Raw genomic sequence first — 27,286 nt, 5'->3', positions numbered from 1 at the left:
TGGGGATAGGGCCTCATTTATATGAAAATAAAGAGAGGAAGGAAAAGGGGAGCAGTGAAAGGAACACTGGTGAAGGACTAGAGGGTGAGGACAGGTAGCAGGAGCACACAGAAGACAACAGACAAACTGGGCGAGATGTGGACATGCAAGAAGAGGAGATACATTGGCTGGGATTCAGAAAGGCCTTCTATAAGGGAGAAGCCTTAACAAGTTTAAATTGAGTATTTTCAGTTCATAGACTGCCCTATCACTGAAGTTTTCCACGTGTTGGGAGCTCATTGCAGAGGGCTGTCTCACAGGCAGAGCAGCATGATAATTCAGCACTATGGGAGGGTGACTACTGTCTCCTAATTTGGGTGTCTATTGCATAATGTTTCATTTCTGGAGAAAACATGACTGTCATAATATGGTGGTCACCAATTCACTCCCATGGGAGCGTTTCCAATACAGGTCAGTGAAGACATGAAAGTGGTGGTGCTGTGTGTGTGTGTGTGTGTGTGTGTGTGTGTGTGTGTGTGTGTGTGTGTGTGTGAGTGTGTGATACCTCTCAACTGTACAGATTTTCACATAATGCCCAGATTTTTGCCTCATATTTTTGGACTGTTTTTCATAAAATTGTGTTTTTCTGGCAAACCACTGGCAAATTATTGAGAAATGAAGTCAGAAATGAAAACAAGATATTTGAAATTCAGACTTTGTACCCTTTAGAAAATCCATACGAATGTAAAACCTGTTATTCTATTTACTTTCTAAGTTTGTAACAGCAATATTTAAAAAATGTCCCTATTTTTGTTCCTTTGTCCCCCCATTATTTATGGCTTTGTCCAAATTTATTGCTGTAAGAGGTTGAGACATATGGTGTGTGTGTGTGTGTGTGTGTGTGTGTGTGTGTGTGTGTGTGTGTGTGTGTGTGTGTGTGTGTGTGTGTGTTGGAGCCTGTGTGTGGGTGAACAGTTGATTGTGTGACTTTGAACAACTGAGCGGGTGCATTTTTGTGGATGAGTGGAGACATGCGTGTGTGTGTGCATGTGTGTGTGTGTGTGTGTGTGTGTGTGTGTGTGTGTGTGTGTGTGTGTGTGTGTGTGTGTGTGTGTATGTGTGTGTATGAGTGTGTGATACCTCTCAACTGTACAGATTTTCACATAATGCCCAGATTTTTGCCTCATATTTTTGGACTGTTTTTCATAAAATTGTGTTTTTCTGGCAAACCACTGGCAAATTATTGAGAAATGAAGTCAGAAATTAAAGCAAGATATTTGAAATTCAGACTTTGTACCCTTTAGAAAATCCATACAAATGTAAAACCTGTTATTCTATTTACTTTCTAAGTTTGTAATAGCAATATTTAAAAAATGTCCCCATTTTTGTTCCTTTGTCCCCCCATTATTTATGGCTTTGTCCAAATTTATTGCTGTAAGAGGTTGAGACATATGGTGTGTGTGTGTGTGTGTGTGTGTGTGTGTGTGTGTGTGTGTGTGTGTGTGTGTGTGTGTGTTGTTGTGTGTTGGAGCCTGTGTGTGGGTGAACAGTTGATTATGTGACTTTGAACAACTGAGTGGGTGCATTTTTGTTGATGGGTGGTGACATGCGAGCGCGCGTGTGTGTGTGTGTGTGTGTGTGTGTGCGCACGCGCGCGCGTGTGTATGTGTGCGTGTGCGCGCATGTGTGTATATATTTGTGCATGGATGCCTGAATCTGTGTTTGTGAACAATGTGGGTGGGGGGGCACCAATTCAATACATGCACTGCGAGAACACTATTGCTGCCAGGTCTAACAGTGCTAGTGTGGACTAATGTGCAATTCACGGACATGCTAATGAGCCAATATTGAGGTCTTTCTCATTATGGCTGTAGCTCTGTGTAAATCACATTTACTCACCATCAAACAAATTGAAGGAATGGGAGGTATATACATAGATAAATGAATGATAGACAAATGGCTGGGGATACATGTGCATTCAAGCAGAATTAAAACATGATTCACGGAGCCCAATACAGAATTACAGCAGCTGGTACATGTGTAAAATAGCAACACATAGTTAGGCTCCCACATTGCAGAACAGCAATCTACACTACCAAAGTTATTTACAAATAAGTAGAAACAATAACAGTTATACTCTTAGGTGCACTGAAGTAGACACAGCTCACTAACTCACCAATATACAATGATGCAGATACATGACATGGTGTTCATTATTCTCTGGGATCACAGTCCTTTGCCCAGTCCCATAGAACAACACAATGCTGCAACAGAACAGCTGCCACAAACAGCGCACACATCATACCATCACCCACATTAACTAACCCGGAATATCCCAAGATACGTCAGATTAAATAAATACATACATACATTAAAAAACAGTAACTAAGCAAGGCACCTGTTAGTAAAATAAAAATATTTATTAAATATAGTACTGCACACAGCAGACATATACAGCACATACTAAATCATTTCCTGAATCGTAGCTTTATTTCTGCCTTCTATGCCCACAGATCTCCAGGGCAACAACAGCACAGGTTGCTATAGAAGTGCTTATACTGTTGTTAACTGGTACCTAGTATGCAGTACAGTTCAGTAATCTGCCAGGTCATATCAGGTATACACCTTCTTGAAAGGGCATGTTTGTGGTTCCAACAGCCACTCTTTGAACTGCTTCTGCAGGAGACAGAGCATTACTGTGCTCACCTTTGCACAACAGGCAGGCGCTCTCCATGAGACACTAGCATCTGTTGCCTTCTACAGAAATGTATAGGAAAACAGTATAGCAGCATGAAAATCATGACCTGCAAGGGTCTGAAATGAATGTAGTTCACCCTAGTGCCTTGTAGATGCATGATGAATGACACAGCTTACATGTATGCGCAGGTGTACGTGCAGAAATGGATCATGGTCAAATGGGGCCTTAGGCAGGGGAATGGACCCCCCCCCCCCCCCCCCCGGAGCTACTCTGGTGTCCCATTACTTTCTCTCCCACCAATTACCATAAACACTGCTCAGAATTGTCAGCATGCATGCTCATTTCTTCTTTACTTTTGAAATGAGGCAGATACATGGATTTAATTTAAAAACATTTTAATTGAAATATCCTTTGTTGGCCCAATTTGTCACACTAGGCTAGTAGCATCTTTTTAGGGGATGCCCTTAGTGGTATTTATACTACTGAGGGAAATTTGGCAGGGCATTGAGGAACTTCCCCCTACTCTTTTTTGATAGCTCTGGTGAATGTAAAATACCTCACAGCACCTACCATTAATGCAAACAAACAGGGCCTCAGTTTAACATCTCATCTAAAAGACAACACACCCAGAAGTGTAACACTTACCCCATTAAAATACACTTCAGTATCAGCAATCCATCTACATGGTGTAAGAGTAAAGCCTCAGCCTTCTGCACCAATGGCAAGTATGCTAACTGTTGTGCTACTAACACTGCTTTAAAATTGCACATTGAAAACAGACTTAGTAGAAGCGGCAGGAAACTTCTCTTTCCTTGATGCTCACATTCCTTGAAAATGCACTCTTGCAGTTTTGAAGATTTTTTTCCATTAAGCAGTGAAACAAAATATACAAACCAAAAAAAGACAAAATTACCCATTTCAGTTCATTTCAGTCAACTCCATTGACTAAGTGAGCAGTCTGGTAGTTGGTGTAGAGGATTAAGGCTCTTGTCTTCTGCAGCCAAGGTACAGTGTTTGAGTCTGAACAAGTTAATTGACTAACCTGCTATCCCTTACTAGAGTATTTCACACAGACACGCACTTGTTTCCTGGTCTGTGAATACCTGCTGATAGAATTCTCATTACCTTCTGGCGGCTCTCCCTGCATTTGAAAGTGCTAAGGCACTTTTGAAAAATTTATGTTTGTGGAGTAAAAGCAAAGTTCCAATGTAAAATAGCAGCCCTAAAAAGAAGTTGCAATGCTTAATTCCTGTGTATTGCTGTGCATGCATCATACTAAAGATGCATGCACAGTGCATCCTTCAAGAAGAAATGTAAATTTTTTTGATTATTTAATGAAAAATAAAATTATGCGGCAGGCCCTCCAGTGTGCCCCCCTCCCGCCAGCAGGCCCTAAGCAACTGTCTAGGTGGCCTATTGCTGGGTTTGACTCTATATGTTAATACTTAAGATGCGGGGTCATAGGGGAAAAGATGGGTGGCTAGTTTATCTTTTAAGATACTCACTCATAACTATTTACAAAAAAATAGAAATTATTTTGCTAATACAGGAGAAAGAGAATACCAGATATAAGTGGCCACATCAGACCCAAATTACATGCTTGCTGATTAATTAATAAAGTTTGTCAAGTACTCTGAACCAAAAAAAAAAAAAAAAAAAATTGAAAGTTTGAAATATATAAGTTTTGAAGTCCTATGCAAGTCGAATGTGAAATCACGGGTGTAATATGTAAGTGATAATGCCATACAGGGTCTGTGTTATTGGGGAAAAACACCAGCCAAGGGGTGATGTGACATTGGGCCTCAACACCCCTGAAAGACATTATTTCCCCAACAACACAAACCTTGGAGGGTATTATTGCACTTATAAAATGGGCTAGCTGATAAATTATTTTGTATTTTTTTCACTATATACTTTTATTATGAAAGTTAATAATTCGAAAGTCAACTCATATCAAAATATAATTTCTTAAAGACTGCAAGATGGAGCACAGCTTCTTTTAAATGAATCAAGACATGCTCTTATCAGTGCCACACATCATGGATCCAGAGTACACCTGATGAAATGCATGGCAGCAACAATGTCCACAAGCTTATCATAATCAAGATTATCACCCTAGCACAGAAAATAACCAAGCCCCTCATCTTTCATGACTGACCATGACTCCTAGACAAAATATGACCTCATGTTAGCAATCTTGTCTGAAAAAAAAAGTGCAACTTCCTCACAGAGGAAAAATCGAGGTCATCAGAAAGGTTGAGCTGCACAGTCTGCTGACCACCTGAAAGATTGCATCTGGACAATTTAATGCAGCAGAAATCTCTTAACTTATTACAGCCTAGTGATACCTCCAGCTGCCTCAGCAGTTACATCCTACTGGCACCTCTAGGAGTCAAATATTGCTTGTTCATATTTCCATCAATAATTCCAAAACCATGCTGCATACAAAGTGTTAAAAGATTTTAAAGCTGACACAGTAGCAAACACATCTATATTTATAGCAAACCTTTGTCTAGTACATGTAAACAGATATTGTTGTTTATATAATATTCATTTAGATTGTCATAAATGTCATATTTTCTAAATATTTTGACAACCAAGTAACACAGACAGAACTCCTTAGCCTCAAATGAAAGCTCTCAGCTGGATGAACAAAATGCTGCCAACAGTATGTGTGTAACTTAAGTGGTTGCTGAGATATTTTAAGTTGTTTACAACATATTGCAAACTTAATACGTAATGTGTTTACTATGACTTATAAAATCTAGTTTAAGACCTAGAGCCTATAAATACTACCACTATAAAAATGTTTTGTGCTGAAGAGTTTGCCATTTACTCTTCTTTAGTGACGCTTACGGTTCCAGAGATACGAACATTTTTTTGAAGTGTGAGAACATAATTTGATTGTATCAAAAAGCTTAAGCTCTGTCCATTGGAAGTTACAATGCAAACTTCCAGAGCTCTGTTGCATGAATGCGTTAAGACATAAAGGTGATCTTTTTGAGAAATATCTGTTTGGTAGAAAGCATAATGTTCATCCGGAGCAAGACTGTTCTCAGGAAGGCAAGTCATGCACGGCTTGTGCTCTGGGCTTTGCCCTGGCCCGTGCACTGACTGCAATTCATGATCAAATCATAGTTCATGTTAAACTATTGCTTTAGTTTGTATAATTATGTGGCAACCTTATCCAACATTACTACATACCTCCACCAATGTGTCTGAATCATCAGCAATAACCTCTTCAAGAAGCTGGCCATGAATTGTGCATAAGATATCAGAATTTACTGCTCTTGGATATCTAAATTTGACCAGTTCTACTGTAGATGATAGAGATGATGCAAATACAAATCTGAAGTAAGCATTACAATTCTCTAGGACTAAGTACCTAGAGGACTTATGAATTAGACCAGTGAGGAGCACTACTGCAGAAATACTCCGAAGTTACCTGTTGGGTGCTACACATGGATGAATCTGCAATTCTCTCATGCCCCAAGGACAAATTTGAAGGAGCTAAATCCTCAAACCTAAACCTCTGTCAAATCAGACCAGATGAAAAACAGATAGCCAGATAGATACTCCACTATTTCAGTGACCTTGTGTGGGATTGTGAATCACATGAAAACCAGGAGGAACGCAGAAACAAAACAAGGTCCCAAAGAGGTCAAGTTGAGTATAATACCTGGTTTGCTCCTGATTGACTTGCTGTGATACAACGCAGTCCCAGACAACTTATTTTGGTGATGGGTCTTTCTTGCCAGTTGGAGTGGCTTCTATGTGGCACACCTCATCACAAAAGGTTTCTCATCCAGGAAAAGAGAGGTCATTGTTCCCCTCTACTCGTCACTCATTAGACCCATTATAGAGTACAATGCCCCTTTTGGTATGTACCTCACAAGACATCTCCAACAACTGGAAATGCCACAGAAATACCTCACAAAGAGGATTACTGGCCTCAAAGAGATGTTCTATGCAGACCGTCTCAAAAAACTGCAGCTTTACTCCGTTGCATATCGCCTACTCAGAGGCGATCTCTGCCTAAAACACAAAGCTATGTAAAACCCAGAGCTTTTAGACATGCTCCACTTAAAGAAATCCCAATCCTTACGAGCTACATGCTCTAGGGGCCTAAACCTCATCACCACAATAAACAGAACATGCTGGAGGGATAGATTCCTGTCCCAGAGACTTCCCATACTCTGGAACAAACTACCTATCTATATCAAACAAACCTCCTCATTAGCACTCTTCAAGAAAAATCTTGATGATTGGATGAGAGATAAGAAATTCACCCCAGGGGTCACTTCTGTGGCTCTGCTCAACAGTGACACAGGAAAATAATTTTCTTGAGTGGCGAAAGCCAGGGTACCTTTGCCTAGGCTTATATAGGCCCTAGGGCCAATAGCCTAGTACCTGTCTATGAACCTATGAACCTATAAACCAAAACAGTCCTCATGATCCAGTTCGGGTAATCTTTTAAAATCCTAGAGATCACTGGAATCCACCAAAATAATTACACCAGTTCTTACAAACATCCAACTAAAGACCTGCTGATGAAAACAAAAGGCCACTGTGGCACAAATACCAGGACTAGGTCAAAGATCAATTAAATAAAATGTTAAGAGGACTGAGAAGTGGCAAGCAGACATTATCCAAGTGCCCACAGGATGTGCCCTGTGCTCAAGCGTCTCTGTAATGCTGCTCCAAAGATTGCATATGAGCATCCATACAGCATGGCTGTGAACAGGCTGACAGAACCCAGTTGGAAGTAACATAGCACTATGCTAGCTCGGCAAGATCAATAGAACAACAATGGAAGCCATGCCACATGAGACAGTTACTTTTAATAAATTATTCATCCAAGATTAAGCTAAAACACCAATCAAAAACAAGTAATCCAGATAATTGTAAAGTACTCACTCTGAATAGCAGCTACAAGAATTCAAGAGCAACAGTTAGTTCATTCAATTGTTAATCAAGAGGTAATATGCTGACAATGAACTCACAGTGCAGCTATATGTTGTGTAATACTGATTCAACATCTGTAGTAATCCAGAAACCATACTTTAAGATAGTAAATATAGTGCAAAATGGCTACTGCTTCATTTTAGAAAATGCCAGTATGTTCACTGTGGCTCAGAAAGTCTCCCATTCATCATCACAGAGTCATTTAGTCTAAAGTAAAAATTTATCAACCAAGCAGGGTAGCATTTGTTGTAACATCCAGTTCATTTAAATCATTGCTTTCCCAAATGTCATCACTGCAGTTTCTCAACAACTTTCAGCACATTAAAATTGCTAGAAAATTTCCAGCCAGTGAAGCTGATACAGCATAATCCTGCAAGGCACCCTAATAATAATAATAATAATAATAATAATAATAATAATAATAATAATAATAATAATAACTGTAATAAAATGTAAAGATAATATTTTCAAGGGCTTTAAAATATAATATGTAAGCTTTGCAAAGAGGCCTACCGCTATTACATACTGCAAAACATCATCAAATTTCAAAGTAAAGGTCAGCTAAAACAATAACTGGTGTTAAAACAATATGGTAGGAACTTTAGAAAAGTAAAATGTATTTAAGTTTTTAAAAAGACACTGAAGTCACAAGTTGCACTATAAATAACATTAACAATGATACTGACACACAATATTCAGCTGCCAGCTGGGACTACAGCATGGCCTCATGCAAATTTTCAAGTGGATAGATTTATGACAAACACAGGTAAAATCAAAGGGGTTACTGATATAAACAGCAGGAAAAGGAAGCAGCAATTTAACAGCATGATGAAAGGGTATAGAAGTTCCACACACCCAGCCTCATCAGCAATTCCTGCCAGCATAATATCTAGGTAGAAAATTAAAAATAAACTGTCTGTGAGTTGGCAGAGGATCATCTCTAGGAACTTGTAAAGAAGAGAGAATTTGAAATGAAAAGTAAAAATGTAGAGATATGGATAAAAAGAGATAGGCCTTTAGTCATTCTGCGTACGTAACATCAAGAATACATTGATAAACAGTCAGCAATAACCCTACTGCCATGACTTACAGATGGTATATCATTACCGCACAAACATCTGTGGATGGAGCAAATATATGAAATACAGGGCAATTACTTATCTCAGTGATTCATACTGCATTTGTACTGCAGCCATTTCAACTCTTCACTAAGTAAAGTTTTATTATTGGGCTTACTATACAGCTTTTTAAACACTACACAGAATTTTTATTGATTCTAAGTCAAGGGTGGTAATCATTACACTTCAGTCAATGTTTTAAAGTTGTAGTGAAATTATATCTATAGCACAATGAGCAACCATATACTAACTAGCATGATTGTTCTTTGTCACTGCTACCTTGTCCTATCCATATGCCATGTATCCTAGTAACTTTAAATCTTCAACAGTGCAGCCCAGTGACTGTGACACAGACAACCTAAATTTGACCAGTGGCTCATGCACTGGAAAAGTCAAGCAGGGCAGGATGGGAGGGATCAGCCCATCTGGGGAGTGGGGGTGTCAGGTTCACCATTTGGCTAACACCTAGTCAGAGCACTAGATTTTCCATTCAACGAGCATGGGCCTGCTGAACAACTCCTGTCTGTATATTAGTGCAGTGGCAGGGAGAGTGTTCATATGGAAGCATGCTTCCTGCAGCGGGCAGCATGCAGTGGAGCTAAAGGGAGCTTAAAAGCTCCAAGCTGATTGTAAGCCATTCTGTTGGACTTGGAATCTGGCCATTTCTCTGTCACCTTGACTTTTGCCATGGGGGAGGGGGATGAAGTGGTGGATTAGGTTCCACAGCGAAGATTAAATGAGTCTTATGACTCTTGCCTATCCCTGGAATGTACTGTCACTAGACTGTCTCATTGACTCATCTCTTATAGTCTGGCATACTTGTCTTCAGGATGTATGTCAGCAGTTTATATAGTCCTCATTTAAAGCAGAACCTTTCCAGTGCCTGCTAGTGTCAGACATGCAACAGTATTTCCTCTTCATTACAAGCTATTCAGTTATCTGCATTCTGGGGACAGAGTTTGCTTCTCAGCTGAACCACATTTTAATTGCTTATTCCTCTAACGTTTACTGCTTCCCAGTCCCTAACTATCTTTCACATTATCAAGCTATAGTATATTTTATTAGAAAAGTCTGTGCACATTCTTCTGTTGACCACTTGCAATGATCTTTTGTGAGGTGATGGTGGCCAAAGAGAGACTTGCAGAATGACAGTATAGTGGGAAAAAATAATCGTGTGCTTATACTACAAGTACAACTGCAGTTGTACTGTCACAGAAGTCATAAACACCCTGCTACTGGAAGATGTACTCCCACCTTTCAGAATGCACAACCATGTTCAGCCAATGACCACCTGCAGCTGTACAGAAGAAAGCTCATACTATTAAACATACATGTACACAACTGCACATAGCATAAGAAAATAGGTAGTACACCAAAAATAAGTGCTTACAGTTCATCTCTGGCTCAAATGTCTAAATCTCTGCCTTCCTCTGTTACTGCACGTCAGGGTGGCACACATCAGGTCATCATCATCATAATAATAATAGCACTGAATCCCAGTATGGGTGATATCAGTGGCATCACACAGTACCTGGTACAGGTTATATATACAGTGTCCAGCCTTTTCGTATGGTCATTATACTGGCCTAACAGGCAGTCCTTGAAGTATCTGTGCTGAAAGAAGAGGAAAATCCTGCTCTCTCTGGCAAATCATTTTTAGTCCTGCTATTCACATCTGCAAATGCAACCATGGCCACTCAGTAATTTCCCTTGAAGAGTGATATGGTAGACTTGTGCAGACTTATACACACAAGGCGCACTTTTGAATTATTTGTGGTGCATTATAGAGCTTGCTCTCTGGCACTACATGCATACACATGCCATATGTTGCAGCATGTAAATCTCCTGCGTCATGCTCACCATGATGTGCATGGGTCATGTCAACATGTATAGCTAGCATATTTTGCACACACAGTGATTCATAAAAGGTGGCACTACTAGGCTTCATTAAAACAACCTCCTGGTGAACTGACCTCTGTTAGTGATGTATAATGTGTCAATGCCATTTTTTCAACACCACTTTTAACTATATAACAATGTCACAGAGGAATTTGAGTATAAGCTGATTTAAGTATATTTTCTGCACTTTTTGTGGTTTTATAATTTGCACTGTGATCCCTCATATCTAGCTCTGTTGAAACTGTCTTGTGTGTGTCTCTGAAGCTCTGCAGTAGTTGTTAGACTGCTTTGAAATTCCTTTGTTAAGTGTTAATTAGCTTGGGGGTTTCTGCTAACATTAAAATCTGTGTTGGTTACATTTCTAGTAATCATTTTAAATCGAGTTGCTGGCTACTGAGATTTGTCTGCATACATCAACTGGACATAAGCTGATTTAAGTATATTTTCTGCACTTTTTGTGGTTTTATAATTTGCACTGTGATCCCTCATATCTAGCTCTGTTGAAACTGTCTTGTGTGTGTCTCTGAAGCTCTGCAGTAGTTGTTAGATTGCTTTGAAATTCCTTTGTTAAGTGTTAATTAGCTTGGGGGTTTCTGCTAACATTAAAATCTGTGTTGGTTACATTTCTAGTAATCATTTTAAATCGAGTTGCTGGCTACTGAGATTTGTCTGCATACATCAACTGGACATAAGCTGATTTAAGTATATTTTCTGCACTTTTTGTGGTTTTATAATTTGCACTGTGATCCCTCATATCTAGCTCTGTTGAAACTGTCTTCCCCACCCCCCTTCCCTGTTCTTGGTTGTAGTTTAAATTTGGTGGCTTTTGCAGTGCTCGCCCCACTGTAGATTTGATCTAGGACACTCCCCCAGTCCCATCTCTTTACCGCATTCTACCTAATAAACCCTTTCTGCACTTGCTTTTAGTCCTTTTTAATTTAATTACATTTTTTCAAACTGTGTGTGGACTAATATTGCTACATACTCAAGTGTGCCAGCTTGCACTGCATGTGAATTGTTTTTACTACTGTTTTTGCTACTTTTCTGAAAAAAAAAAAAATTATCTGCTTTTACTGTATTTGTGTTTCTTCCTACTTTATTTTGCTTTTGCGTCATCTTAAAAGTACTCAGTTGTATTTATTACTTCTTGGTGTAACTCATTCTAAGCCTTTTAGTTTAAGCACTTGGGCTTCAGACCAGTTGTTTTACATTAAGAAGGTTTGTGGTCTGCACTGTAGTGGCAGGACAGGTAGCTTACATCCTTCTAAGTTGGGAACTGCTGATTGAGGGCTCAGTGTCAGTTATTCTAAAAGTGTATTAATTCTGGTTTAAGCACTTGGGCGTCAGGCCAGTTATTTTACATTAAAAGGGTTCGTGGTCTGCACTCTTGTGGGAGGAGAGGCTAGACTCTGCCCTTCTGAGCTGGGAATTTCTGGTTAAAGGCTTATAGTGCCTGCATATTTGAACTGCCTCTTACTGAAATTGGTACATCTTGTTTGCTGTAGTGTAGACTAGATCCAGGCCTGCTGAATCTAGCTTTGTTTGTATAACTTGAGCACTAATCCAGGCATTCTTCAAAGTATTCAATTGTATTTATTACTGCTTGGTAGTAACTTGATTAAAGTGTAGCTATCATTCTAAGTCTTTTGGATTAAGCACTTGGGCTTCAGACCAGTTGTTTTACATTAGGAAGGTTTGTGGCCTGCACTGTGGTGGCAGGACAGGTAGCTTACATCCTTCTAAGCTGGGAACTGCTGATTGAGGGCTCAGTGTCTGTTATTCTAAAAGTGTATTAGTTCTGGTTTAAGCACTTGGGCTTCAGGCCAGTTATTTTACATTAAGAAGGTTCGTGGTGTGCACTCTTGTGGGAGGAGAGGCTGGACTCTGCCCTTCTGAGCTGGGAATTTCTGGTTAAAGGCTTATAGTGCCTGCATATTTCAACTGTTTCTTACTGAAATTGGTACACCTTGTTTGCTGTAGCATAGACTAGATCCAGGCCTGCTGAATCTAGCTCTGTTTGTATGCTTGTTTGTTTGCTTGTTATTTCCCTGAAACGGTAATACCACCTAAAATGTGGCTTTTCAGCGCTTCTGTGGATCCCTAGTGATATCTGCATTGCTTACTGTACTCATTTCCTTGTTTCACTTAAAAGAAAGTCACTGTTTGTCATTTTTGCATTTAAGTTACCTGTAACACATTGCATTTAAGTTACCTGGCACTTGCTCACTAAAGCAATTATATAAGACAGCGCAAAAATATTAAAAGCACTACACCCTCACAAACTCCCCTTGAGTACCTTGTTCCCCATTGGCCCTTTTTTTTCAATTATAAAGGAATTCCCAATACTATTCTAGCATGTCCAAAGGTCAGTTGTCAATCTTCTCTCCGGTCCAGCTGGTGAATCTGGGAATCTTGAGGCAATGTTACAACTGCCTCATGTACACAGACAACCCACTCCTCCTCCCAACAAATTCCAACACATGTGAGAGATGCATCCATATAGCCAAACTGGAGGCTAAGCTCTCTCAACTCAGTACTGGTGTAACCAGTCAGGAGGAGAAGGAAACCACACTCACTACAATTCCAGTCTCACATAGACCTACCACGACAGCAAACCAAACACATAAACACACAAAAACATATTCGGAGGCTCTAAATAAAAATCTGCCTAAGCAGCAGAGACCTCCAAAGCAGACACCCAAGCAACCGCTACCTCAAAACAAAACACGTGCAACACATAGCTCACAAAGCCAGTGTGCCGAACAGTCACAGCCCTTAAGGCTAAACAACATACCTGATACACTTGTAATAGGTGACTCTATCGTCAGGCACACTGACGTCCCGCTCACCAGGCTGAACAAGGAGAAGGTCACGGTGAGCTGCCTGTCGGGCGCTAGGATCTGCCACATAACACAAGCACTCAGGTCACTCCAAGGCAAGTACAAATATGACTCAGTCATTGTCCATGCTGGTGTGAATGACCTGAGACGTACCTCCCTGGACTACATGAAAAGAGACATAGAGGAGCTCTCTGAGCATGTGGCCCAGGCCGGTATGACCTTGACCTTGAGTAGCATCTTACCCTCACCAAGAATGATGCCACAATATGAAGACAAGATGATCAATTTCAACAATTGGCTTAAGTATTGGTGTCATTCAAAAAGGATCCAATGCTTGTCAGCCTGGGATGACATGCTTGACAAGCCACGATGCTTCGCTAGGGACGGCTTGCACCTGTCACCCCTGGGCTTTCGGATATTGGCAAAGGCTCTTGCTACCCCCATAGTGCCTTTTTTGGCAAGACTCAAAAGACAAACCCACCTCCATAGATATCACAAGGGATAAGAAACTAAGAGTAATGCTACTCAACGCCAGAAGTCTAAACCTCAAGATGCACACACTCGAAACTCTCCTTAGCATGGAGAACATCGATATCTGTGCAGTAACAGAAACCTGGTTCAAGGCTCCCGAGAGCACCCCAGCACTACCAGGTTATACCTCATACCATGCTTTTCGGCCCCAAAACTTGGACCGACCCACAAAAGGAGGGGGAGTATCAATATTCGTCAAAGATACCCACACCTCCAGGTTGGTGGCACAGCACGAAGCATCAGAGACTATCCATGTGCAACTAACAGTGGGTAAAACTGCTTTCCAGTTTATAGCCTGCTACAGACCACCCTCCCTAACCCAGGAACCCCTCTCGGCCTTCCTGAGAACACTGGAAAATATGAAGGTCTCTCCAAACATCATTATATTGGGCGACTTCAACTACCCAAACATAGACTGGGAGCATTACTCTAGCTCCAACACCCTAGCCCAAAGGTTCCTAGAATTTATAAACTCAAATGCTATGGAACAACTTGTTACCACTCCCACAAGAGGGGAAAACATACTGGACCTGATCATCACCAACATGGGGACTATGCTCCAGACCAGAAGTGTATCCCTCACTGGCAAGATCAGACCATAAACTAATCTCACTGGATATTCACATCCTAACCCCACCCCCTTCCCAAAAAACCACAGTGAAAAACTTCTCTAAAGCAAATTTCACACTCCTCAAAACCGAGGTGGAATCCTTCAAAGCCCCCGGGCCTTTGGAAAATACGGCCCAGACCACAGAATCCTTTATAAATGCATTCTATGAACACCTTCAGGAATGCATGGATCATGCAATCCCAAATAAAACCAAGACCCAATCCTCCAAAGGCAGACGTCCTGTCTGGTGGACCCCAGCCATAAACAAACTATACAATAGAAGGAGGAAGCTACTAAATGATAGAGCAAAATTCCAAAAAGGGAAGGCATCTCTGATCAGTATTAGCAAAAAACTACGGGCACTCATAAAATCGTATAAGGCCAGCTTTGAGAGAAAAATTGCACAGGACACTAAGGATAATCACAAGGCTTTCTTTAGTTATGTTAGGAACCTGGGTGGTAATTCCCAGATATGCTCAGAATTAGTCCAAAATGACAAAAAATACACCGAACCCACAGACATTGCCAACATCCTAGCTGACAGGTTCAGCGCAAACTTCTCTCCCCCCTCCCCACCAAAAGGGCAAATATCTATCCCAGCAGAGTGCTGCCCCCTTGACATCTCAGATGCTCAGGTAAGAGCCACCCTCTCCAAAGCAAAAAACACAGCATCAGTGGGACCAGATGGTGTCCCGGGCTGCGTCCTACATGAACTCGAAGAAGAGCTAAACCCAAACATAAAACTACTGTTCAATCTCAGCCTTACTACAGAATATGTACCCAAAGAGTGGCGTACAGCAACTGTGGTCCCTCTCCACAAAGGTGGTGCCTCAACGGATCCTGGAAACTATCGCCCCATAAGCCTGACTAGCTTGGTCTGCAAAGCTATGGAAAGGATCATCATGGATCTCATAAATAAAGATATTGGGGACCTAGAGACACTGGATCCTACCCAGTTCGGCTTTGTTAGGGGCAGATCCTGCCTCTTAAACCTGGTTGATTTCTTTGAAACATTCACCAAGGCCATTGACGAGGGGAAGGTGGTCCGCACAGCCTACCTGGACCTCACAAAAGCCTTCGATACAATACCCCACTCGGGCATTATAGATAACCTCACCAGCTTAAATATAAACCCCTATGTCACTAGATGGGTTGCAAACTGGCTCAAGGACAGAACCCACATGGTTAGAATTGCTGTAGCCATGTCAGACTCCAAACCAGTTACAAGTGGCATCCCACAAGGCTCAGTCTGGGGACCTCTCTTGTTCAGTATATATTTCTCGGAGGTACAGGCCAACACGGAAGGACTGTGGCTGACCAAGTTCGCAGATGACTGCAAACTGGGCGCCATAATCGACTCTCCAGGTGACACAAGCATCCTCCAAAAGGGCCTCATAGAAACAGACAACTGGTGCCAGAGCCATGGCCTCAAGCTAAATGCCAAAAAGTATATAGCCATCCCCTTTGGCAAAAACAAAGTGCCCACAAATTACCACATAGGTGGTAATCCATTAAGTACCGAAGAAGTAATTAGGGACCTGGGGACCCAAGTTGATAGCAATCTCTCATTTGACAACCACGTGGCCAAAGTGGTTAGAAAAACATTTTATATAGCCCACCTAATCATGAAGGGATTCACATCTAGATCAGGGAGGTCATCGTGCCTCTTTACTCATCCCTCATCAGGCCCATAATTGAGTACAATGCCCCTTTTGGGATGTACCTTACCAGACACCTGCAGCAACTGGAAAGACCCCAAAAGTACCTCACCAAGAGGATCAAAGGGCTCAAACAGATGCCATATGCTGCCCAGTTAAAGAAACTCCAGCTCTACTCAGTGGCATACCGCCTGTTCAGAGGCGATCTGTGCCTGACGTATAAAGCCATGTCCAACCCGGAATTAATGGACATGCTGCACCTCAGAAAATCCAAATCCCATCGAGCTACATGCTCGAGAAACTTGAACCTCAGCACTGAAATAAATAGGACATGCTGGAGGGACAGATTCATAACCCAGAGGCTCCCTTCACTCTGGAATAAAATCCCAGTCCAGGTTATGCAGAGTCCCTCATTGACTCTCTTCAAGAGGAATCTTGATGAGTGGATGGGTGATCGTAGGTTTACCCCGGGTATCACTTCTGTGTCACTGTTAGACAGAGGCACAGTATACTAACCTCAAAAAAGGGCATAGCAAAATTAATTTAAAATGGGTGGCGAAAGCCAAACACATTCTGGCTAGGCTTATAAATGCCCTAGGGCAGATAGCCTAGTATGAACCTATGAACCTATGAACCTATGAAATCTCTGTACATGTGGAGCTTCAGAGAGTTAATGAGTCCTACTGGATAAAGTATCATAGCAGCAACCACAAACCCCTCTTGTAAATATCAAACAGAGGCAGGAAGATTCACTGTATATGTAACTTTTACTTCATGACACTGGCATAGCATGGGGACATCTGCATGTGGGAGGGAGTTAAAACTGTGAACATGAAACTATGAAGACTACATGCCAAAAGGAGTGTAGAATTCCATTAGTGTCTGAAGGGGAGGGGTTTGGCTTTCCATAGTACTAGCTGCAGCAGTTAATCAAATTAATTAAGGAAAGGACTATTGTCATACATATATACATCTTATAATACAGAGTATAGAACCACTGACTGATATATTTTACCCCTTGGGTGTACAGGTACTGGCATGTTTACCTGAGGGTGGCAATGCCTTGAAAAGTTCACCAGCTAGGAGAATGAAGTGCTACTTGCAGGCCTTCCAGACACTTGGCATGTGCCTCTTGCAAAGGTTCTGCAGTCAAGCATTATTGGGGAGATATCTGTCAGGGATTGCTGCAGTATTTGAATCTGTGGGTGGTCATAACAGGTCTCTACAATGGTAGTGGCATCCTCAACCTGACAGTCTAATGACTACTTATCTCTCCCTACAGCCCACACTTATCTAATATGCACACAGTCACAGATGTGCATATCCACCAGAAGGAAAGATATGTGAGGAGAAGATGCAGTGCCACCATGGCTTCAGAACTGTCAATGATATGGCTAAGACATTTAAAATGAACCAACGGATGTGCAGGGCAGTGATTCAAGCATATAGTGCTGCAACCCGCAGTGGTGTGGAGATGGTGATTGTGCTTCATAGGTTATGGTAAGGCACACACCAACTGTAGAGAGACCTGGAATATAATTACAGGGAGCGCACAGTGCTGGTGAGGTCAGTGGTGGCAAATGCTGCCACAAGTGCATCCATGAGACATGTTGTAATTGTCATGTGTGCCTCCTCTGCAGGCTATACAGTCTGGAGATTTAAGAGGGTCTAGATGTAAGGTGATCTGACCCAGGCTGTACCAAGTCAGACTACACAAACCATTGGAGAGTTATTATCAGTGTCACCTGTGGATACATAGCCTCCCACCCCCCAGTAGTGGTAATTTTCCAGGTCATGGATAGCATGTCTTCTCTACATCAACACCTTGGATGGCTTATCAGGGTTCACATGCATAGTTCTACAATTCTAACCAATTCCTGTCACCTGTGGTCACACAGCTTGTCAGCCCTCTGATTGTGGGTGTCATCCAGGGAATGAGTGGTGCCCCTCCTAAGGCTCAGCACACAAGATTCACCATGAGAATTAGCCATGATATAATAAGACAGCATAGTTGTCACCAGCAGCAGTCATGCCATGGATGTAAGCCCCATCCCTGTAAGACATGATTCCTGACCCTTTACAACCTCCCAGAGCATGTGGCTACCACGTTCATCTCCTGTGAATCTGTGCTACATTGCAATTCTAGGTCACCTGTCACTTTATTACCCCACACCTGTGCAATTGGTGATGACTGTTCTCACCAACCCCCTACCCTGTGTGGGTATGGTGATGTGTGATGCAAAGCATGACTAGTCCATGCCCTGCTTGCATATACTGGGCATGATACTTCATGCATCATTTTTTTCTGCACTCTCTAAATCATGGTCCATAGTTCTAGACTAGATTTTGCCTCCTTGCCAGTGCTACAATGTATTGAGTCCATGTCTGTCATGGCTATTGCACTGCTAATACACACTCCTCTCCTGACTATCCACCTTTTTCTGTTGCTAGGAATTGTATGGTAGGTCCTGCCATGAAGTTCACTTGCTACTCCATTTGATTGCTTAGTATCAGATTATGGAACATGGTACACACAAGAAATATTTTGCTGTATACATTTGGACCATATTGAAGTGCCCAACCTGAGGTCTCTATACATTTGAAACATCTCATCAGTTGTTTGAATACCTGCTCCACTGAGTTTTGCATTTCTAGAAGGGCTGTATTACAGGCCATTTCCTTCATGATCTGAACATGTGTCTCAGGGTCATCAATCAGGGCTGTGGGGCATCATTTTTTTTTGTGTTGTCTGGGGTGGTGCCACATCCCTCCTGGACAGAAGAAGTCAATATTAACTACCATAGACCTTTACCTCTGTGAACTTCACTCAGCTAACCACTGACAGTTGGGTCAACTCAGGATAAATACGGCTAGGTTTGTAAGGGCTCTAGGATTGTTAGGCTAGAAACCTACTATGAACCTATGAATCTATATTCAGCATCACCTGCAACAAACAATATGTTTTAGATGGCCTGATACTTGCATGCGTGGCACTTCAGTATACAGGCTTGTCTGTCTGACATGTGCACCTATCAACCAGTTGACCTTGTGGGAATTGCTGGAGCTATAGCTGGCTCATTTAGCACCTAATTCCATTCCCAACCTGGTGCCTTTCAACTCTATGTTAAGGAGTAAAAAAAAAAAAAACTCCCTGACTTAGTGGTTATTGGCAGTCTTTCTATACTGGCATTAAAAAATTATAGTACAGAAATGAATGCCAATACTGCAATAACTGATTAGCATAATCTGATTGTGTCCTCTAACACCTTGCACCCTGAGCAGTTGCCTCTAGGAAATAACCTCACATGGACTGTTTGCATAGTTTAGGCATGTGCCAAATGTCTAAATCATGTGAACTGCCCAGGTGGCACACAGGTGCATTATCAATAATGCTGTAGGCATTACAGACCACCTGACAGTTCAGGGAATGGAAGCCCTCTCTGTTAATGTATTGAAGGCCCTCTGCACCTGGAAGGTCATTGATAACAATATGAGTGCAATTTATGGCTCCCACAACCTCAGGTAAATTGCTTATGTCATAAAAGACCCACATAGTTGGTTCTTTCCTTTGCTGTCCATTGGAACCAAATATGCCCTCAACATGTTGTAGCATAATGTTGAGGAATTGGCTTAGAATTTCTGAGGCTGACACAAGTTGTATCTCTAATGTGACCTCAGTCCTCCTCATAGGTCATTGGAAGGTCCCTGCAGCTATGATTGTTAATGCAATGCATATCTTTCCATCCTTGTTAATAGTCATAAGATGTATCTCCCTCAATTCTGCTTGCACACAGCAAAGTTTGAATAGATGCTTTACATTATCCATTTCCACTCCGAAATGGTTGACAATCTACTATTGATCTGTGAACTGGTGGTATATCATGAGCTGTACATACTTTCTTCATTAGTATAGATAACTGTGACAGGCAACACTGCAATCATTGGCCAGGGATTCCCAACATATACTGCTGTGTTATTGCTGATATTTTTAGCATGGATTCCGTCTTGTAAACCACAGTTCTCAGTATTCAAAAATTGGTATGTGCACTGATGTTTTAGATGTTTCAGTCAGTCCACCATTTTGAGTTGCTTCATTTGCATAGTCAATGCAGCTCATCTGCCTGTGGTTTCTCATTTACATGTCATTATGCACTCATTAGCTTGCACTGTGTATTGGTGTTTTGATCACTGTGTGGCCACACTATGTGTGTCTCAGAATCACCTATACCTTACGCATAGCCAACATCTATACTGATTTGCACTGCACAGTGCACTAACTGTGTGTGAATCGCAGAGTTGGTCTCACTGCAGGACTACTGTTCTTATGGGGGAAAAAAAAGAAAAGCCACGATAGTAATGCTAACAGAATCCATATTCACAAATGGCCATGCAGGTATATGTGAACTGCATGCTTCCATCCCTGTGGCATTTATTAAGGATTCAGGTGGTGACATTTTTGATATGTGGATTATTTATGAGTATTTTAGTGCCACCCTGGCCCCACCCCCCCCAGCCATGTACATCTAAAATCTAAACTGATAACAATATATTTATAATATAAGCTTATATTTGCGGACCTCTTAATAATATCTACACTGGTCAAAATTTTAACCCTGCAGATTTTTTTCTTTCTTTCTTTCTTTCTTTTTTTTTTGTAGTATGGTGCAGCGGTTAGCGTTGCCACCTCACAGCAAGAGGTTCTCCAGTTTGATCCTCAGCTGGGGTGTCTTCTGTGCAGAGTCTGCATGTCCTCCCTGTGGTAGCGTGGGTTTCCTCCGAGTGGTCCGGTTTCCTCCCACATCCCAAAGACATGCTGTAGGTGGATTGGACACTCTAAATTGGCCCTAGGCATGAGTGTGCACGTGTGTGTGCCTTCTGTGGAAGGTTGGGCGCCGGGCTGGCAACTCGACACTGTAAAACTCCACTGCCAATTATAAGCGGACAGGTGATCCGCTGTGGCGACCCCTAACCGGGAAAAGTCAAAAGAAGAAGAAGAAGAAGTATTGCCACCCATAAAGCATGGCAAATTTGAAATGTAGTAAAAGAAAGAAATGTTTTGATAACTTTATCTAGAACATATTCATCATATATGAAGTTATTTATTTAAAATTAAATTTGTTTATGTGATTTGGAGTTTGCATTATTTTATTAATTTATTTTTACATTTGCTACATAACACATGGCCTGCAATAACAAGAAGTGTCTAGATGGTGATTTTGTCAACTGTCATTAATACCTGTCAACTCTCCAGAAGTTTGCGGAATTTTTAGATTTTTGCCTCGTATTTTTTGGTTTGTTCCTTATAACATTTATGTTTTCTAGCAAATCATTTAGGACTGCAGTCACTAAGTAATGATAGTCCTTTGATTTTTAAGACTTCATATCTTTCAGAAAATGCATGCTAATGCAAATTCAGTTACTCTACAAACATTCTAAGTTTATATCAGCACTATTTAAAACCTTGCTTATAGACGATTGTCACTGGCAAAAATGACACCCTGACCCCATGTATAAAAATGGGAAAAAGGGATTGTGGACGGATGGATTTAAAATCTGCCTCTAATTTTGGACATTTGTAACCATTACTTTTGGCTTTGTCTGGAATTCTTAAGCTAAGAAGTAGAGAGGTATACCATCATTTAGCATACTAAAACAACAAGCAACGTTTTTAAGTTTCAACGCCTGTTTCCTAAAACATTAAAAACAGTATAGCAACATCTGAAACGTATTAAACCGATGGTATGACGCGTTTTATGTTAGCATATTTGATATGTCTTTAATTTACCTTTCAAAACTGGGCATTAGTTCCCAGTTACTTTAAACATAACAAAACAAACAGTTAAAAAAAGGGATTTGGTAGTCAATAGTACCGAGATTGCATTAGACAGTGTCATTTGGCACCTGGGTAACAAGGCTATAGTGAAAATAACAGAATAAAAAATAGTTAATGCCCTTTTCCTCTTAGACACTAAATGCTCTTACTGGGTCAGGAAAATCCCACTAGAGACATATTTTTTTAACTTTTTAACAGCCCGGGTAAACACCGCTGTCATTTGGTGCGCCCCACACATCACATCAATCACAAGCATTTTCAGAACTGCTACGTGCTGTTCCTCCCGTTTTAAGATGCTGTTTGGGCTCTGCTTTCATTGAGAACTGTCCATGGTGCTGAAAACTCTGTTATACAACGCACGTAATCGATGACGTAAGCTTATATTCTTCCAGCTAGCACTGAGTGAAGGCTGAGCTGGAATTAGATAATTCTTTTCCTGTCGGTGCAAACCTCGAGCAATATGTAATCCTCATCACTGCATTTTCAATGCCACCTTTCTTCCTGCACATTGTTTACAACCATATGGTTGTTATCTAAAGTAAAGCTCTATGTGATTATATAATTTAAAGACTCGTTGCTAGATATTTAAAGGTATAGCTTTGCATCTATAAACGTCAAATCAACATATCACTTACGAAACCAAAGTACAATAAAGCGGCTGCAAACTAATTTGGTGTGATGTGACTTTGACAAACAAAACCATGACCGACAGACAGATTTCCATTCCACATATTTGTAAAACGTAGGAAGGTGACCATTTGCTTAAACATTATATCAGCTCATCAACTTTCAAATCACACATCAAAACACAATAGTCAAAGTCACTTATGCCACCTGCTTGCTACATAACGCGAGCATTGGCTTTACCTGGCATAATATGCTTCTTTGCTGGATCTGCGTTTCCCTGGGTCTCAGTCGGGTCCCATCACGATGCCTCAAACAAATATGGACAAGTCTCCAAAGGACAGACTCCAATGAGTCTGCGCAGCGTAGGTGGAGCTGAAGTGCTGTAAATCGGAAAAAAATAGTAACATCTGAATAGCCAGTTACAACACTATTAAAGAGTTGGAAACGTTCCGGAAACCATTAAGATTGATGCCAGCAGGTATTTCCATTGCATCTAAATTAATTTTATATAGAAATTATATCCACTGATTTGGGAACTGGTATCTGATATGTATTAAACGCAAGAAAGATGCCTGTCACCAACCAGAAAAATATAAAAATACCATTTGTTGAGAGAGAAAAATGACTGTAATTTTCCCACAAGGACTAATAATGCAACAGTGCCCCCATCCCAGCACACCCACCTTCATGCTTACAAGAGAACTGTTTTTGCCGTAATAGGTTTATGCAGCAATTACCTTTGGAAATTATTTTAAAAGGTGGGCCTGTCATTCATAGTAGAAAGAATCCTGAAAAAGTTACAACGGTACAATACATAGTGGAGATAATGAAGAGAAGTGTAAGAGAAGACATAACTCATTATTTCCCACCTTTATTGCTTGCATTGCTGCTTGTTATGCAAATGCACATAAATCTACTTTTTGCACATCTATTCACTTTAGTATGTTAATGTATGCAAGTGGCATGTATATAGTATATTAATGTATGCATGTGGCATGTGTACAGTATGTTAATGCATGCATGTGGCATGTAGGAATCTCCTCATACCTTTCTTAAATCTCTTTTGAAAATGTGTATTCCATTGCTGGTTTTGGATACACATTCATGTGAGAGTGCCTTTTGTCTTTCCTTCAGATGGTTAATAACATTTTTGGTCAAACATTGTATCTCCTGTCATGTCTCTTGTTCTCCAGCAGCAGATAACATTGTTCTGTATTATGACCTCAAATGCATGCACCACATTACTTTAATGCTCTTCTTGGCCACTTTCATACTCTCAGTGTTTATGTTGATCTAACACTAAAACAAGTATACTAAAGCAGGATCACAAAATTGAATTCAAGTACCAAATACATCACAATAGTTTTTTTTTCCATATCAGTCATTATTTTCTATTCATGAGGTGTATAACAAACATCATATTGGAGATACTTCTAAAATCAAAAAGCAGAAGTTTAACTCTGAGAAAGCAACCATTCAATCTTATGGTGATTGTGTTTCAACTAAGGCTGTGAGGACTTTTTGGAATTGTCAGAAAATATAAGGTAAATTACTAGAAGCTGTTCAAATATTTAAATTGGTTAATCTAGAAAGCCTCCTCTCTCACCCAGGTTTGACCCAATGAACCCCTCAGATAAGTCTGGGAGAGAGACCTACTTAGCAAAATCCCCCAAACTTAGTGTTTTTCTGAAACTTTGAACTATTCCTCATTTGAAATCTTCTTTAACATCTCCCACCACTCTCAATACTTATGTTGCCATATAGTGAGCCAAACTGTATGTAATTGTTTGCTTAATGTTTAAGGTTAATGTTAAGGCTGGGATAGAATGATATATTTTGGTTTCATTTCCATTTCACCAATTTTATTTTGCAATAAAGGGCAAAGTCCTATTTAGTGACTGTTTATTTATTTATTTATTTATTACTGGTTAATAAAGGTTGGGATAGAGCATACCACTTTTTCTATCCACTTCCCTGACTAATCTATAACTTAATGCATAAGACATGGATCCTAACCTTAACCCTTAACTTTAATCTAGATTTTATCACAACAACAATTTAAACTATTATTCTAATAAATAGATTTGCTGTTATGTTTGTGATAATATTAAGGTCTGTTCACAATTCTAACTGTAAACTGTACTCTAACCTAGCACTACTGTTAGAAAAATGTGTATTTGAATATATAAATGCTAGTTTAAAAGCAAAGTAGTATATAATGCATTTTATTCTATTAATCATATAGTAGAGAGGATTAATTCATGTTTAAATGTAAAGTAGTTTTGAAACTGCAGTGTGGCTTGAAGCAAAGCTGACCTTCGACCCTGGCAGATGCCAGCTTAGCAAGTTTTAATGTTTATGCTTTTCACAAGTGATTATCTACTGGGTCAGGAAATTAAATGTGTGAAATAATGAAATCTTCTGCTCTTTCCTGCTGGGATGATTTGGCCTTGTATATGTATTACTGAGATAGCACGCAGCTGTGTGAAAAAGTGTAACAGAGAACAAAGATGTGTATTAAAAGACTGAATCTGCTATTGTTTTCAAACTGATATGAAACCTTGAAGAAATAACTTTACAGAGAGACATTATGTCTGACCAGGTGGATAGCAAGGCCGTATTGTATCCAGAGGAAAACTTTTTTAAAATATACAGCATCAGCAGATTTAATGAATAGAAGACTGTAAGCTAAAGTGATGTAGATGCCCTGTGACATACAACGTCAGTAAGGTGGGCACAGCTTGAATGTTAAACCTATATAAGATTGTGTGCTTCCTGTTTCATGTCAGACAAAATTCTGTACTTGTACGTTTTTTGCCTCCTGGTGTACACTAGTAAACTTTTGAATCTGAACCTCCTGTGTATTGAATTCTTGATTTTATTTAACAGTTTGGTCCTTCTTAGCCGGAAATTCCCTCAGACAGCTGCAGATCAGAGTCTACCAGTGGTCGAATACTGCGCAGGAGAAGTTACTGAAACGGTTCTTCTTGGGTGAAAAGACCTCCGACTGAATTGTCGTTTAAAGAGGCTGGCCACTTTCTGATCTGTGGCCGAAGAGCGGACATTGGACAGTTCAATACCGGAGGCTCAGGTAGGAAGAATTTACCTTTTTTCTGTTTTAGATCAGGGACTAGGTTACAGTATATGGTTGTCAAGATTTGTTTTGCAGATCAGGGACAAAAGGAAGTACTGTATATTTGGTCATAGATCAGGGTAACAGAATAAGGTAGGCAGTTATTCTAGATACACTGCGAACAGGAACTGAGAATTTGATATCACGTGATAAAAAAGGGTTACATAACATTTTCTTTGCCATGGGTAATCAGTGCACTAAAACATCGCGAGAGCCGCCCCTAACCAAAGACGCAAAATACATGCAATCACAACGTTCCGATAACGTTAGGTATTATACGAAATGGGTTAACAAATATGAATTTGATGGTAAACTAGATAAAACTTCACTAGTTAAACTCCTTAAACAGCTTAAATCTGATGCAGGAGGTCAGGCAAAAAAGCAACACCAATTAGGCTTTCCTCAGGCACACAGGTGGATTGAGGAAGTAAATCGTAGAGAACAGAAGCTAAAAAATTAAAAAACATTGTTTTTAGAAAAAGAAGATAATAACTTGGTAATAGCAACAGCTCCTCCTCCTCCCTTGCCCCCTCCCTTACCCTTTTCAGGATATGAAGTGAGTGAACAGGCTGGTCCGCCTCCGCATTATCCTGAAGTTTCAGCAAGACCACAACCATTTGTTAGAGATCCTACTGAAACTAGGTCCCGAACACATAAAACACATAGGGACACAGAATCATACCAAATAGAGAGAAACCTACAGGATGAGAGTGAGGAAGAAATATGCCCACTTATAGAAATTCCAAATCCTCAGGCAGGACAGGAAGGGCAGGACCCAACACTCTTAGTATATAGACCATGGACACCGGAAGATATCCGGAAGGCTACTGAGGGAATCCCCCATCCGAAAGTTAATTTTACGAAATTTTTAGAAGATTTACAAGGCATGAGGTTGAGTTACCACTTGAATGGGGAAGAAGTAGAAAAAGTAGTAAGACAAATTATAGGTCCAGATTGGCACATGATTTGTGGCACCTGGAATCCTCGTAATGCAGAGCTTAGACCACTCCCACATAGTGACGCAGAGTTAGACAACAGAGTGAAAGGTCTAACAGACCGAATCTCTGAGAAATGGAAACCTAGAGCAGACTGGACTTGCATTAATCAATGCATACAACAAGAAAATGAGACAATAGATGGGTACTATGCTAGATTATTAGAATGTTTTAATAATCATAGCGGTATGTCAGTTCCTGAGAACCAAACGAATGATTACCCGTATGAACAACAATTGAAAAATGCATTTTTGAAAGGTTGCATTGCACCTATTAGTAGCTTCATTACGACGCATATGATAGACCATCGAACAGGGAGGCTACAAGCCTTACTTGAATATGCTAGACATGCTGAAAGACATTTTAATAGTAAAAAGAAAAAGAAGGCGCAAGTCTTCAC

General features: G+C 40.5%; 1 protein-coding gene across 1 annotated transcript in view; it reads right to left on the bottom strand.

Moving 5' to 3' along the window:
* NRSN1 (neurensin 1) overlaps window positions 1-23,100 on the bottom strand; it is a 191,286-nt gene extending 168,186 nt beyond the window's left edge. Inside the window, exon 1 of the mRNA XM_044065742.1 lies at window positions 22,999-23,100. The gene's annotated coding sequence lies outside the window, so the exon portion shown is untranslated. The remainder of the gene's footprint in view (window positions 1-22,998) is intronic.
* Between the last annotated feature and the right edge of the window lie 4,186 nt (window positions 23,101-27,286).

Source organism: Protopterus annectens, chromosome 3.part0, assembly GCF_019279795.1.
Source record: "Protopterus annectens isolate FY-2018-M chromosome 3.part0, PAN1.0, whole genome shotgun sequence".
In the NCBI taxonomy this organism is placed as follows: domain Eukaryota; kingdom Metazoa; phylum Chordata; order Ceratodontiformes; family Protopteridae; genus Protopterus; species Protopterus annectens.
Note: the sequence above shows the minus strand (reverse complement) of the source record. Positions and strands in the feature narration are given on the sequence as shown.